We start from the raw sequence: 14,438 nt of genomic DNA on the forward strand, positions 1-14,438 counted from the left end.
CTCCACGTGAAACGCCACAAAAGACTAGGCAGGAGAGGAGAGATAGCCACCTGAACATACGTCCAAAGAGAAAGGAAGTATTTTCCAGGAATGGGCCGTTTTCATTAACTGTTTGGAGCCACCAAGGGGAGGAGGAGAGGAGCGAAGGGGACCCTCCTACATAGAGGCACTCCTGAAGAAATTACACTTTGCTACAATGTTGTGTAGCGAGTGTACAGCTTGTATAACAGTGTCAATTTTCTGTCCCCCTCAAAATAACTCAACACGCAGCAATTAATGTCTAAACCGCTGGCCACAAAAGTGAGTGCACCCCTAAGTGAAAATGTGCAAATTGGGCCCAAATTGTCATTATTATCCAGCACTGCCTTAACCCTCATGGGCATGGAGGTCACCAGAGCTTCACAGGTTGCCACTGGAGTCCTCTTCCCCTCCTCCATGATGACATCACAGAGCTGGTGGATGTTGGAGACCTTGCGCTCCTCCACCTTCCGTTTGAGGATCCCCCACAGATGATCAATAGGGTTTAGGTCTGGAGACATGTTTGGCCAGTCCATCACCTTTACCCTCAGCTTCTTTAGCAAGGCAGTGGTGGTCTTGGAGGGGTGTTTGGGGTCATGTTGGAATACCGCCCTGCGGCCCAGTCTCCGAAGGGAGGGGATAATGCTCTACAATACTCTGTATTAAAGTGTACTGTATTTGTTCTGTCTACCCTCAAGTTGTAAAGTGCTGCGTAAACTGTTGGCGCTTTATAAATCCTGTATAATAACAATATTAATAAGCCTTGCTCCACCCGTTCATTTCAGAGAAATTACTTTGAATTGAACTAAGAAGTGTTTTGTTCTTCTGCGTTTTGTTCTATATATATATCCAGCGATTGCAAGACTCATTATGCCCTGTATACACGATCGGTTCATCCGATGAAAATGGACCGATGGATTTTTTCATCAGATATCCGATGAAGTTGACTTTCATCAGTCTTGCCTACACACCATCAGTTAAAAATCCGATCGTGTCCAACGCGGTAAAACACAACGACATGCAGAGAAAAATGAAGTTCAATGCTTCCGAGCATGCGTCGACTTGATTCTGAGCATGCATGGATTTTTGACCGATGGATTTCCCCACAGACGATAGTTTTTCCCTATCGGTTTTTTATCCACCAGAAAATTTTAAAACAGGTTCTATTTTTTTTTTCACCGATGGGGAAAAAAAAACGATGGGGCCCACACACGATCGGTTCGTCCGATGAAAATAGTCGTTTTTATCAGACGAACCGATCGCGTGTACAGGGCATTACAGTATATGAGGACTGTACAGAACATATTCCGTAACTTTATTGACTTACATAGGTCGTTCAAATTTTCAAATGTTGGTAGAGTTAGGCCTCGTACACGCGATCGGTTAACCAGAGGACAACGGTCTGATGGACTGTTTTCATCGGTCAAAACCGATCGTGTGTGGGCCCCATAGGTTATTTAACCATCAGTTAAAAAAAAGCCAACTTGCTTTAAAATGTAACCGATGGATTGCTAACCGATAGGTCAAAACCGATCGTTAGTACGCACAACCAATCGGTTAAAAATCCACGCATGCTCAGAATCAAGTCGACGCATGCTTGGAAGCATTGAACTTCGTTTTTTTTCAGCACGTCGTTGTGTTTTACGTCACCGCGTTCTGACACGATCGTTTTTTTTAACCGATGGTGTGTAGGCGCGACGGACCATCAGTCAGCTTCATCGGTTTACCTATGACAACTGTCCTTCAGATCGTTCTCATCGGATGGACTGATCGTGTGTACGAGGCTTAACTCTTCCTCTACAGTAACTCTTCTTCTACTTTTTCATTGCAGGTTAATAATGGATTCCAAGCAGAAGTAACATGCTAACCATAGGCGTGCGCAAGGGGTGTGCCAAGTGTGACTGGGCACACCCTAATCCTGAGGTTGGCAACCTGTCAATCATGATCTACATATTGATAGTGGGCAGGTGACCGGTAAACCCTGATCCTTTCTTGCCAAACCCCTGAACCTGGACAGGAGAGGCGGAAGAGTCGGAAATTAGTGGAAACGATCTGCATTTTCCTCCTGCAGCAGCTGAACGTAGGCTTCTCCTCCTCCTCTCCTTCTCACCAACATTTAGCTGCCACAGGAGAAAAATCCAGGGGATTGGTATCAATATATGCCACCCCTTCTGTCCCTCTTTCTGCTGCCTGGGTCTTCCCCCATTGTTTCAGGATGAAGAGCGGGGAAAGAGCCGGTATATATGTCATACACGCATATGTGTTGGAGCTTTGAGGCGCATACCCTAATGCAATAGGCTGCGCACACCGATGATGCTAACGTTGAGTTATTGACGGAGGAGGGGTGCAGGCAGTGTTGCCAACCGTCCATATTTTTTCCCTCGTTCGTAAATGTCTGTGGTTGCGGGAATGTGGCACCGCAGAGGAGGATGGAGGCAGGGGACGATGGACGCAGGGGGTGATTGGAGGCAGGGGGCCTGGGGGAGATTGGAGGCAGGGGGTGTTAGTGGCAGGGGGTGATTGGAGGCAGGGGGTGATGGTGGAACCGCAGAGGGGGATGGTGGCACCGCAGAGGGTGGGGGATTGAGACAGGGGTTGCTGGTGGCACCACAGAGGGGGATGGAGGCAGGGGACAATGGAGGCAGGGGGTGATTGGAGGCAGGGGGCCTGGGGGAGATTGGAGGCAGGGGGTGATTGGGTTGCAGGGGGAGATTAGAGGCAGGGGGAGATTGTGACACCGCAGAGGGGGGTGAAGGCAGGGGGTGTTGGTGGCAGAGGGGGATGAAGGCAGGGGGTGTTGGTGGCAAAGGGGGATGGAGGCAGGGAGGGGGTGATTGGAGGCAGGGGGTGATGGTGGCACCGCAGAGGGGGATGGTGGCACCGCAGAGGGTGGGGGATGGGGACAGGGGTTGCTGGTGGCACCACAGAGGGGGATGGAGGCAGGGGGTGATTGGAGGCAGGGGGCCTGGGGGAGATTGGAGGCGGGGGGTGATTGGAGGCAGGGGGAGATTAGAGGCAGGGGGAGATTGTGGCACCGCAGAGGGGGGTGAAGGCAGGGGGTGTTGGTGGCAGAGGGGGATGAAGGCAGGGGGTGTTGGTGGCAGAGGGGGATGGAGGCAGGGAGTGATGTGACTAATTAATTTGCCTTTATTATATGGAAAATAACAAAAATATGTTTTTGTTTTACCTTACTATCTACCTTAAATCACATTGCTATTTTCCTAGTGTACAGTACTTGTTTGTAGCCTAAATACTGACATTTGCACCTAAAAATTTAATTTAGTAACGTTTGTGAAATGCCAGTAAAAATGTGGCTGTGCCAGTAAATTTTGGGTGTCGCGCCAGTAAATTTCAATCTGGTAGGTTGGCAACACTGGATGCAGGCTGTCCGGAAGGGCTTGACTCTCTACCGGCCTTCCTAGGCTCCTCCCTCAAAGACGTCCCAAAGCTTTCACCTTGCCCGATATTCATAGAAGAGGTTTTGGTTGGATATTAGAACATATAAATTTGTAGAACTGGAACCATCGCGTGACACGTGGACCCATTTAGTATTCAACTCTCGCAGCTGTATCTACACAGCAAACTGAGATGGTTCTCCATACTCCAGAGGAATGCAAATAATTCAAACATTTCATTTCTTTGTTCAGACAAAAGCAGATTGGATTTGCATTGTCTAGGAATGAGAAAAAAGCAGAAAGAGACACGTTTTTACCATTTTTACCTCCTTACAAAGGGCACGTTGTCCCTAAAGTGCCAGGAATCTGTCATCCTCAGATACTGTCGGTGTGAAAACAGCCCTTTAATGTCAAACAAAGGCTTCGGCTTTCCCATTTACACCCGTGAATTAGATTAAATGAATCCCGAGAAAGGAGCACAATGCAGAGGGGTCTGCACAGACACTGTGCGGTCTTAAAGGTATTCACAATAATATTATACAGTTACGATTATTAATTAAGACTTTTTTTGTTCTGTAACAGCTCTTCATTCCAAGATGTTCAACTCTGAAACTACAATATGCAAGCTGCGGCCTTAGTTAAGATCGCACATGGGAATGCGTGCCGCGAAATAATAGGATTTAGTGAGTACAAAACAACAAATTACTTGTGAGATGTAATTAAAACCCTGTTTAGTTAACCACTTTAGCCCCAAACCATTTGGCTGCCCAAAGACCACAGCACTTTTTGCGATTCGGCACTGCGTCGCTTTAACGCGATCGTGTGACGTGGCTCCCAAACAAAATTGACGTCCTTTGCACTGATGAGCATTGCTAGGCGGCACTGACGGGCACTCATGGGTGGCTCTGGTGGGCACTGATAGGCGACATTGATGGGCACTAAAAGGCTGCACTGATGGGTACTTATGAGTGGCACTGATAGGCGGCACTGATGGGCACTGATGGGCACTGATACATGGCACTGATGGGCACTGATATGCAGCACTGATAGATGGCACTTATAGGCATCACTGCTGGCACTGGCAGGCATTGGGGATGGGCACTGATTGGCAGCTGCCTGGGCACAGATTGGCATTTCCCTGGTGGTCTAGGTGGCATACCTGGTAGTCCAGTGGGGGTGCCCATCCCTGGTGGTCTATTGCGGCATCCTGGTGGTCCTGGGTGGGCACCCAAGGGGGGGCTGCGCTGATAATCAGCACAGGCCCCCCTGTCAGGAGAGCAGCCGATCAGCTCTGTTAGACGCTAATGAGGAAAAGCTGATCAACGACTCTTCCTATTTACATCGTGATCAGCTGTGGTTGGACACTGCTGATCACATGGTAAAGAGCCTCCACTGAGATCGGTGTAGTGGTGTGTCAGACTGACACACCGCACCACAGATCGATGGGTGCGCAGCGGCTGTTATCCTACTGGACATCATATGAAGTCCAATCAGGATAACTGAACCCCCGCCCGGTCATCATTCTGCTATAGGCCGGGTGGGAAGTGGTTAAAAAGGAATAAAATAAAAAAAAACTCACATTTCACATGGAGATGAGTACACTTGCAAACATAACATGAATAAGAGCAATGGTGTAGGCAGGACTCAACCCGACGTGTTTCGTCTACACAGACGTCACCTGGGTGTGAGCCTTCCCCAAACACTGCGCATTATATAGAGAATGTGATCCCAAACCGGGTCTGCTACTGGACCCCCCGGCTTGATCACCTCCTGGTGGGGCAATCCTGAGGACCACAACCTGGTACTAACACGCAGCAAAACCCATCTTCACCATCAAGGTGGTGAACACGGCTAATACTTAGACCCTGCACACCTCAGGTGTTCCCACATCATCTGCCAGGGTGACCTGCTTGTATACTTATCCAGCTGGTCCGAGGGAGCCTCTCTACTGGGATAGCTACTGGTCTCCAAGCCTGACCCCTGTCCGTGACCCTACCTGTCAATTGGATATATATATATATATATAATCAATGCTAATGACAGAAAGATGAAATGGGAAGATAAAATGCTGAACCGGTTTGTCACCTACTTTGCAAATCTATTTGACACATAGGTGTAAATCCTAAGATTGACTTTTAAAGAATTTCAAAAGCCTTTGGCAAGTGAGACGTTAAACATATGTATTTCTGTTTGCGTCTTTTGGCCAAAGTTCTGCTTTAAGGAACCCGTGAAAGGTGATAATTTTGCCTTCTCCGTGGTGTTTGTTCATGTCAGATCAATATTAGCTTACTTGGTCGTGACCTTTAAGACGGGCGGCGCACTTGTCACTTCCTATCCGCAGTTTTGTGAGACAATATCTGCTGATATTGAAGTGCCATGAAAGCGAATGGAGGTTCGGTAAATTAGAGAGCGGTGTGACGGCTATGACAGGCCTCTTTTATTGACCTCTTCAGGGAATAAAATTGAAGCCTCAAATGTGGAGTAGTAGTTAAAAAGCCGCAGGCAGAATTTACACTGAAGATTTCTCATATCTCATAAAAAAACTCCTGTGGATATTCTTTGCAGTGCTCATTTTTTTTTTTTTTTTTTTTTAACTAGATCAAATAATTTATTTTCTCATTCCCTGTGTGCAGATATTAAATTATATGCCAACCCTAAAATAAGAGTATTTTATTATTATTATTGTTATTATTATCTTCATTTTGGTCTGTTAAATATACCAGCGAATGCATTTTAAAATGTAAGCTTCAACTGTGAAGTAATAGCTAAAAAACCACAGGCAGAATTTACACCGAAGATTTGTCATATCTCATAAAAAAAAACAAAAAAAAACTTGTGTGGATGGTCTTTGTAGTGCTATTTTTTTTGTTAAACTAGATAAAATAATTCCCTTTCTCAATCCCTGTTTGCAGATATTAAATAATATGCTAATCCTAAAATGAGTGTCTATTATTATTATTATTATTATTATTATTATTATTATTATTGTTATTGATATCTTTTTTTTAGTCTGTTAAATATATCAGTGAATGCATTTTAAAATTGAAGCTTCAACTGTGGACTAGAAGTTAAAAAAAACACAGGCAGAATTTACACTGAAGATGTTTGATATCTCATAAAAAAAAAAAACTTAGATGGATGGTCTTTGTAGTGCTATTTTTTTTTAAACTAGATAAAATAATTCCCTTTCTCAATCCCCATTTGCAGATATTAAATAATATGCCAACCCTAAAATAAGTGTCTATTATTATTATTATTATTAATAATATCTTTTTTTTTTGTTCTGTTAAATATATCAGTGAATGCATTTTAAAATGTAAGCTTCAACTGTGAAGTAGTAGCTAAAAAAACACAGACAGAATTTACACTAAAGCCCCGTTCACACCTAGGCGTATATACGCCTGTAGTGCGAAGCCGCAGCCGCCCCTGAGATGCTGGAGGGATGATTTCACATTGCCCTGTATGGAGATGGTTCACATCTCCACGCTGAACGCCGAACGCCGTACGCCTGCCGCCTGAAAACAAGTCCCGGACCTTTTTTTCAGGCGGCTTTCGGCGTTCGGCATAGGAGATGTGAACCATCTCCTTAGGCTGCATTCACAATCGCGGCATTTTGTCGCCGCAAATCGCGGTACAAAACGCTGCAATTTGTCGCCGCAATTCGCGGGACAAAACGCCGCGATTTTGTACGCCAAGGTGTGAATGCAGCCTAAAGATTTGTCATATTTCATATAAAAAAAAAATAAACTTGTGTGGATGGTCTTTGCAGATATTTATTTTTTAACTAGATGAAATAATTCCCCCTTTCAATCCCTTTGTGCAGATATTAAATAATCTGGCAACCCCTAAAATAAATGTCTATTATTATTATATTATTATTATTATTATTATTATTATTATTATTAATATCTTTTTTTTTGGTCTGTTAAATATACCAGCGCATGCATTTTAAAATGTAAGCTTCAACTGTGGAGTAGTAGCTAAAAAGCCACAGGCAGAATTTACACTGAAGATTTTTCATATTTCATAAAAAAACTTGTGTGGATGGTCCTATTTTTTTTTTTTAACTAGATAAAATAATTCCCTTTCTCAGTTCCTGTTTGCGGATATTAAATAATATGCCAACCCTAAAATTAGTGTTTATTATTATTATTATTATTATTATTATTATTATAGTTATTATTATCTTCATTTTGGTCTGTTAAATATATCAGTGAATGCATTTTAAAATGTAAGCTTCAACTGTGAAGTAATAGCTAAAAAACCACAGGCAGAATTTACACTAAAGGTTTGTCATATCTCATAAAAACAAAAAAAAATACTTGTGTGGATGGTCTTTGTAGTGATATTTTTTTTAAAACTAGATAAAATAATTCCCTTTCTCAATCCCTGTTTGCAGATATTAAATAATAGGCCAACCCTAAAATAAGTGTCTATTATTATTATTATTATTATTATTATTATTATTATAGTTGTTATTAATATATATATTTTTTTGTTCTGTTAAATATACCAGTGAATGCATTTTAAAATGGAAGCTTCAACTGTGAAGTAGTAAGAATAAAAAATGATAAGCGCAATAAATAAGATGAGAAACAAGGGCCAGATTCACAAAGAGATACGACGGTGTATCTCCTGATACGCCGTCGTATCTGTTGTTCTATCTATGCGACTGATTCATAGAATCAGTTACGCATAGATATCCATAAGATCCGACAGGTGTAATAGTTTTACACTGTCGGATCTTAGGATGCAATACCGCGGCCGCCGCTGGGGGGAGTTCGTGTTGTAAACCAGCGTCGGGTATGCAAATTAGGAGTTACGGCGATCCACAACGGATTTTCGCATTCGCTACGTCGCCGCTAGTCTAGTTTCCCGTCGCAAAGTTAGTCGTCGTTTTTGGTGCCTTAACTTTACACAGCAATCGTATTGCTGTCTAAAGTATGGCCGTCGTTCCCGCGTCAAAATTTAAAAATGAACGTCGTTTGCGTAAGCCGTCCGGGAATACGGAATTACGCTACGCCCGTCGCCGTTCGAATAAATGACGTCACTGCGCGCAAAGCACGACGGGAATTGAGAATCGGAGCATGCGCAGTAGGTCCAGCGCGGGAGCGCGCCTAATTTAAATGGCACACGCCCATTTGAATTGGCCCGCCTTGCGCCGGACGTATTTACGATACACCGCCGCAAGTTTCCAGGTAAGTGCTTTGTGGATCGGGCACTAAAACTGGAAACTTGCGGCGGTGTAACGTAAACGGGTTACGTTACACGGCCGCAAAAGTATGTGAATCTGGCCCCAAGTGCTTAATATGAAACTGCAACCTGAAAAGTGACAATGTGCTATATAAATGAGTGACACAAATGTTCCATATAATAATAATAATAATAATAATAATAATAATAATAATAATAATAATAATAATAATAATGAAGGATCTTCGTGAATAAAATTATGTTCTTCCAGTGATCTTCTAAAATATCTTCAAAAAGTGGTCTCACAGAGCACTTACCTCCTTGTATAAATAATAACTCCTTGGATATATAACTCTCTGCTTTCCGTGATGACGTATATCGACTGTGTGTCTCCTGGGATGGTTCCCACAAACAAGTCTCCTACTGGATTCCAGCAATGTAGGCTATATCCCAGATGTATCCCTCGGTGGTGCTCAGGATATAAGAAAGAGACTTCCCATGGTGAAGTAAGTCATATAAAATGTAATAAAGAATAATAAAGATGCTTACAAAGGTAAAATCATGTGCAAACGAATTCCGCGATACTTCCGGTGTTTTCCTGGTAGTTCCGGGCCCTTACACGTCACGTGGCTTCATCAGAGGTGTTGGATTGAAGAAGTATCTGCCTGAATTTCTCAGCATTGAGGAGACCATCGATCCTGACCAAATCTCCAACTCCATTTGCATAAATGAAGCCACAAACTTGCAATAACTCTCCACCATGCTTCACAGTTGGCTGCAGACACTCATTATTGTTCCGCTCTCCAGCCCTTCCCCCAACAGACTGCCTCCTGCTACAGCTAAATATTTCACATTTTCACTTATCAGTCCAGAGCACCTGCTACAATTTTTCTGCACCCCAGTTCCTGTTTTCCTATGTTTTCATGCATAGTTGAGTCTAGGGCCGAAACGACTAATTGACTAATCGACAACTAAACGATTATGAAATTAATCGATTACAATTTTCATAATCGATTAATCGGCCAGTAACATAATGGGGTTAAAAATTGCTGTAAATATCACTTTTACTTTCCCACAGTAAAAAAATAAGCGTTTATTGATTGGTTTGCGCAAAAGTTATAGAGTCTACAAACTATGGGATATATTTATGGCATTTTATTTTTTTTACTAGTAATGGCGACGATCTGCGATTTTTAGAGACAGATCGCACACTGTTGACACTTTTTTGGGACCATTGACATTTATACAGAGATCAGTGCTAAAAATAGCCACTGATTAGTGATTACTGTGTAAATGTCACTTGCAGGGGAGGGGTTAACACTAGGGGGTGATCAAGGGGTTAACTGCGTTCCCTGGAAGGTGTTTCTAACTGTGGGGGGAGGGGATTGACTGGAGAAGGAGAGAGATCGCTGTTCCTAATCACTGGGAACAGCAGATCTCTCTCCAACTCCCCTCTCAAAACGGGGATCTGTGTGTTTACATATACAGATCCCCATTCTGGCTCTCGTTCCCAGGGACGGTGCTAGCGTAAGGCAACATGGGCACTTCCCTTACGGCGCCAAGGAACAGGGCGGAAAATTGACCGGTCCGTGACCGTCGCCCAATCATCGAGAGGACGAGTCCCCGCAGCGGCACTGACCTGTGCAGTCACTCTGTCTCAGTGTGTGACAGTCTCACTGTCTCATCCTCGCGTACGTCAGTGAGTGGCGTAAGTGGTCCCGCCCCTGGTTCCTCTGGCCGCTCAGCCGCATGATGTGAAGGAGCGAGGGCTGCAGGAGGCGGAGCAACGGAAAGTCTTACTATCTCGCCCTCGCCTACGTCAGTGAGTGACATAAGTGGCCCCGCCCCTGGTTCCCCTTGGCCGCTCAGCCGCATGATGTGAAAGGAGCGAGGGCTGCAGGATGCGGAGCAATGGACAGTCTTACTGTCTCGTCATTGCCTACGTCCTACGTCAGTGAGTGACGTAAGTGGCCCCGCCCCTGGTTCCCCTGGCCGCTCAGCCGCATGATGTGAAGGAGCGAGGGCTGCAGGAGGCGGAGCAATGGACAGTCTTACTGTCTCGTCCTCGCCTACGTCCTACGTCAGTGAGTGATGTAAGAGGCCCCACGCCTGGTTCCTCTGGCCGCTCAGCCGCATGATGTGAAGGAGCGAGGGCTGCAGGAGGCGGAGCAACAGACAGTCTTACTGTCTCGTCCTCGCCTACGTCCTACGTCAGTGAGTGATGTAAGAGGCCCCACGCCTGGTTCCTCTGGCCGCTCAGCCGCATGATGTGAAGGAGCGAGGGCTGCAGGAGGCGGAGCAACAGACAGTCTTACTGTCTCGTCCTCGCCTACGTCCTACGTCAGTGAGTGATGTAAGAGGCCCCGCGCCTGGTTCCTCTGGCCGCTCAGCCGCATGATGTGAAGGAGCGAGGGCTGCAGGAGGCGGAGCAACAGACAGTCTTACTGTCTCGTCCTCGCCTATGTCCTACGTCAGTGAGTGACGTAAGTGGCCGCTCGGTCGCATGATGTGAAGGAGCAAGAGCTGCAGGAGGTGGAGCAACGGACGGACCGGACCCGCACCAGCAGGCAGTGCAGCCTGCGGCCTCATCCTGGAGGTGACGACGACCTGTTGAGGGACTCCGGATGGGAGCCGCCCAGTGCACAGATTGGTGTTCAGAAACAGGTAAGGGGGACCGACCTGTTTTAAAGTTTCCTGTTTAAAGAAAAAAAAGGTGCACTTTACAAAACCACAAATAGTTTGTTTGCAATCTTTCTCTGCAAAAGATAAATAAGTTAAATGATCACTTTAAGCATCATAACCATTAAAGCTTAATGGAGCAAATATATAATGTATGGTGTGTGTGCGTGCGTGCTGGGGGGGGCGGCAAAATGCACCTTGGCAAAAATCCTTGCACCGGCCCTGCTCGTTCCCATGATCACGGGTGGTCGGCGGACGTCATGACTGCTGGCCACGCACATTGGGTTCCCAGGCCTTAAAGAAGCCGACAAACACCTATGGCGATTTGCGGGAACGTGCCAACCAGCCGCAGTATATGTTCTGTGGCGGGTCGGCGAGTGGTTGTACAGGTTGTGGGTGGGAAGGGGTTAATCAAACTTGTTACAAAGTCTACCAGCACCCTGTGTCTTCTCATACAGCCTGACATCATCCGTGTCCATGTAATGCATAAAAGAGAAACATGAAAAAAAAAAAAGGTGACAGAAAGAGCGATGATGCATCGTGTATAAAGTAGATAAGTAAGGCGCCTTCTTTCTACTTACTAATGACCCAAATGAGACATCATTTCCGACTACTTTTCTATATCGAAATTATAGGAAAAATGAGGGTTCAGATAGTTTTATCTCCTCGGATGATCCTGCTACATTCTCCGGAAAGAGAGAAAGAGAGAACAAAAAGATCAGCACTTTGCATGATGGCGGATTGCTGCTACTAATTGATCCTTTAAAGTAAATTCCATATAATGTGAAGAAGTGAGAGGTAATAAGGATGTTCTCTGGAAATGTCGCCCAACGGCGGGTCTCCATCAGGAACATCCAATCCGCCACATTCCATTTCCATCATCAAGAAAACCTAGTTCGGATGAACAGAGCTTTCTCTAATCTATTGCCTTGTAAAATTATTTTTGGTGGTATTTGATCACCTCTGCGTTTTTTATATATATATATATATATATATATATATATATAACAAAAAAAACCCAACAATTTTGAAAAAAACTAACAATTTTTTTTTATTTTATGCTATAAAACACATCGGATTAAAAAAAATTAATTTCTTCATCAGTTTAGGCCAATACTTATTCTTCTACATACTTTTGGTTAAAAAAAATCCCAATAAGCATATATTGATTGGTTTGTGCAAAAGTTATAGCGTCTACAAACTATGGGATGTATTTATGGAATTTTAATTTTTTTACTTTTTTTTCCCACAAATATATATATATACAAAAAAAGACCAGAAATTTTGAAAAAAATAATAAATATTTTACTTTCTGGAGGTGATTGTGCTATGAAATACATCCTTTCTTCATCAGTTTAGGCCAGTATGTATTCTGCTACATACTTCTGGTTAAAAAAATCCCAATAATAGTATATTGATTGGTATGTGCAAAAGTTATAGGGCCAGATTCAGGTACATCTGCGGCGGCGTAACGTATCGCATTTACGTTACGCCGCCGCAAGTTTTACGGGCAAGTGCTTGATTCACAAAGCACTTGCCTGTAAAGTTGCGGCAGCGTAGCGTAAATCCCTCCGGCGCAAGCCCGCCTAATTCAAATGATCCGGGTAGGGGACGTGGATCATTTAAATTAGGCGCGTTCCCGCGCCGAACGTACTGCGCATGCTCCGTTTTGAAATTTCCCGCGTGATTTGTGCGAAATGACGTCGCACCGACGTAATTTTTTGACCGTCAACGTGAGTTACGTCTTTTCCTATTCACGGACGACTTACGCAAAAAAAAAAAAATTTAATTTGACGCGGGAACGACGGCCATACTTTAACATGCCAAGTCTAACTCAAGGCCACAAAATAGCAGCTTTAACTATACGCCGGGAAAAGCCGACTAGCGACGACGTAAGAGAATGCGACGGCCGCGCGTACCTTCGTGGATCGCCGGAAAAAGCTAATTAGCATACCCTAAAACGACGCAAACTCCACCCAACAGGTGCTGAAGTATTGCATCTACGATCCGAAGGCGTACGAAGCCGTACGCCTGTCGGATCGAAGCCAAAAGCCGTTGTATCTTGGTTTGAGGATTCAAACTAAAGATACGACGCGGCAAATTTGAAAGTACGCCGGCGTATCAGTAGATACGCCGGTGTACTTGTACTGTGAATCTGGCCCATAGTGTCTACAAACTATGGGATATATTTATGGAATTTTCATTAATTTATTTTTTACTTTCTGCTATAAAACACATCCGATAATTTTTTTTTTTTTTTTTTCCATCAGTTTAGGCCAATGTGTATTCTGCAACATACTTTTGGTTAAAAAAATCCCAATAAGCGTATTGGTTTGTGCAAAAGTTATAGCGTCTACAAATCTACAAACTATGGATCGCGGGACTTTCGAGGGGTCAGGTAAGTAAAACAGGGGCTCGGGGGGGGGGGGGGGGGGCGGTATCATCAGATGTTTGAGGTGAAACTTTTTTTTTTTTTACAACTCCTTTAATTTGGATATTTCAGAAATAACAAAGTTATCGAAATTTGTTAAAAAAACAAATTCGGAACAAAGCGAATTGCACATGTCTAGGGGCGATAAATGTGTCAAGTATCTTGTAACAGAGGCGGATATGTAGAAAAATACCTCTTTTACAGCCCTGGTTCAGGGACCACTGGAGTTGCAACAAGCCGTGTCATTCACAGATAATCAGGTATGGCATAAACGATAAGCAGAGATTGTTCAGTATACAGGCAGAGGTTGGCAGCAGGATATCAGGTAGAATAGGAGGTATAGCAAGGTTAAGGCAAGCCGTGGTCAGGACTGGAGATGAGCAAGCGTAGTCAAGAAAGCCGGGTCAATCACAGCCAATCAGATGCAGATACAGGATCAGACTCAGGTAAAGATGCAGATGAGACAAACTGTCTTTATATATGGCACTTTGGCACCAATGCAGAAACAGCTAATGTGCGTGCACACGCGTAGGCGTTCGTATCTGGCGAATATTGTAATCTGCCTGGAAAAGTGTCCCTAGGGAGTGCTTGCTAACTGTGGGGGGAGGTGTTTTAAATGTGGGAAGACAGAGATCCATGTTGCTCAGGGGCAGCCCCTCCATTAAGGGTGCATGGGCACCGCCCCCATGTCCATCACCACCTCCTCTATCCATGAGATATTT

Source organism: Rana temporaria, chromosome 6, assembly GCF_905171775.1.
Source record: "Rana temporaria chromosome 6, aRanTem1.1, whole genome shotgun sequence".
Classification (NCBI taxonomy): domain Eukaryota; kingdom Metazoa; phylum Chordata; class Amphibia; order Anura; family Ranidae; genus Rana; species Rana temporaria.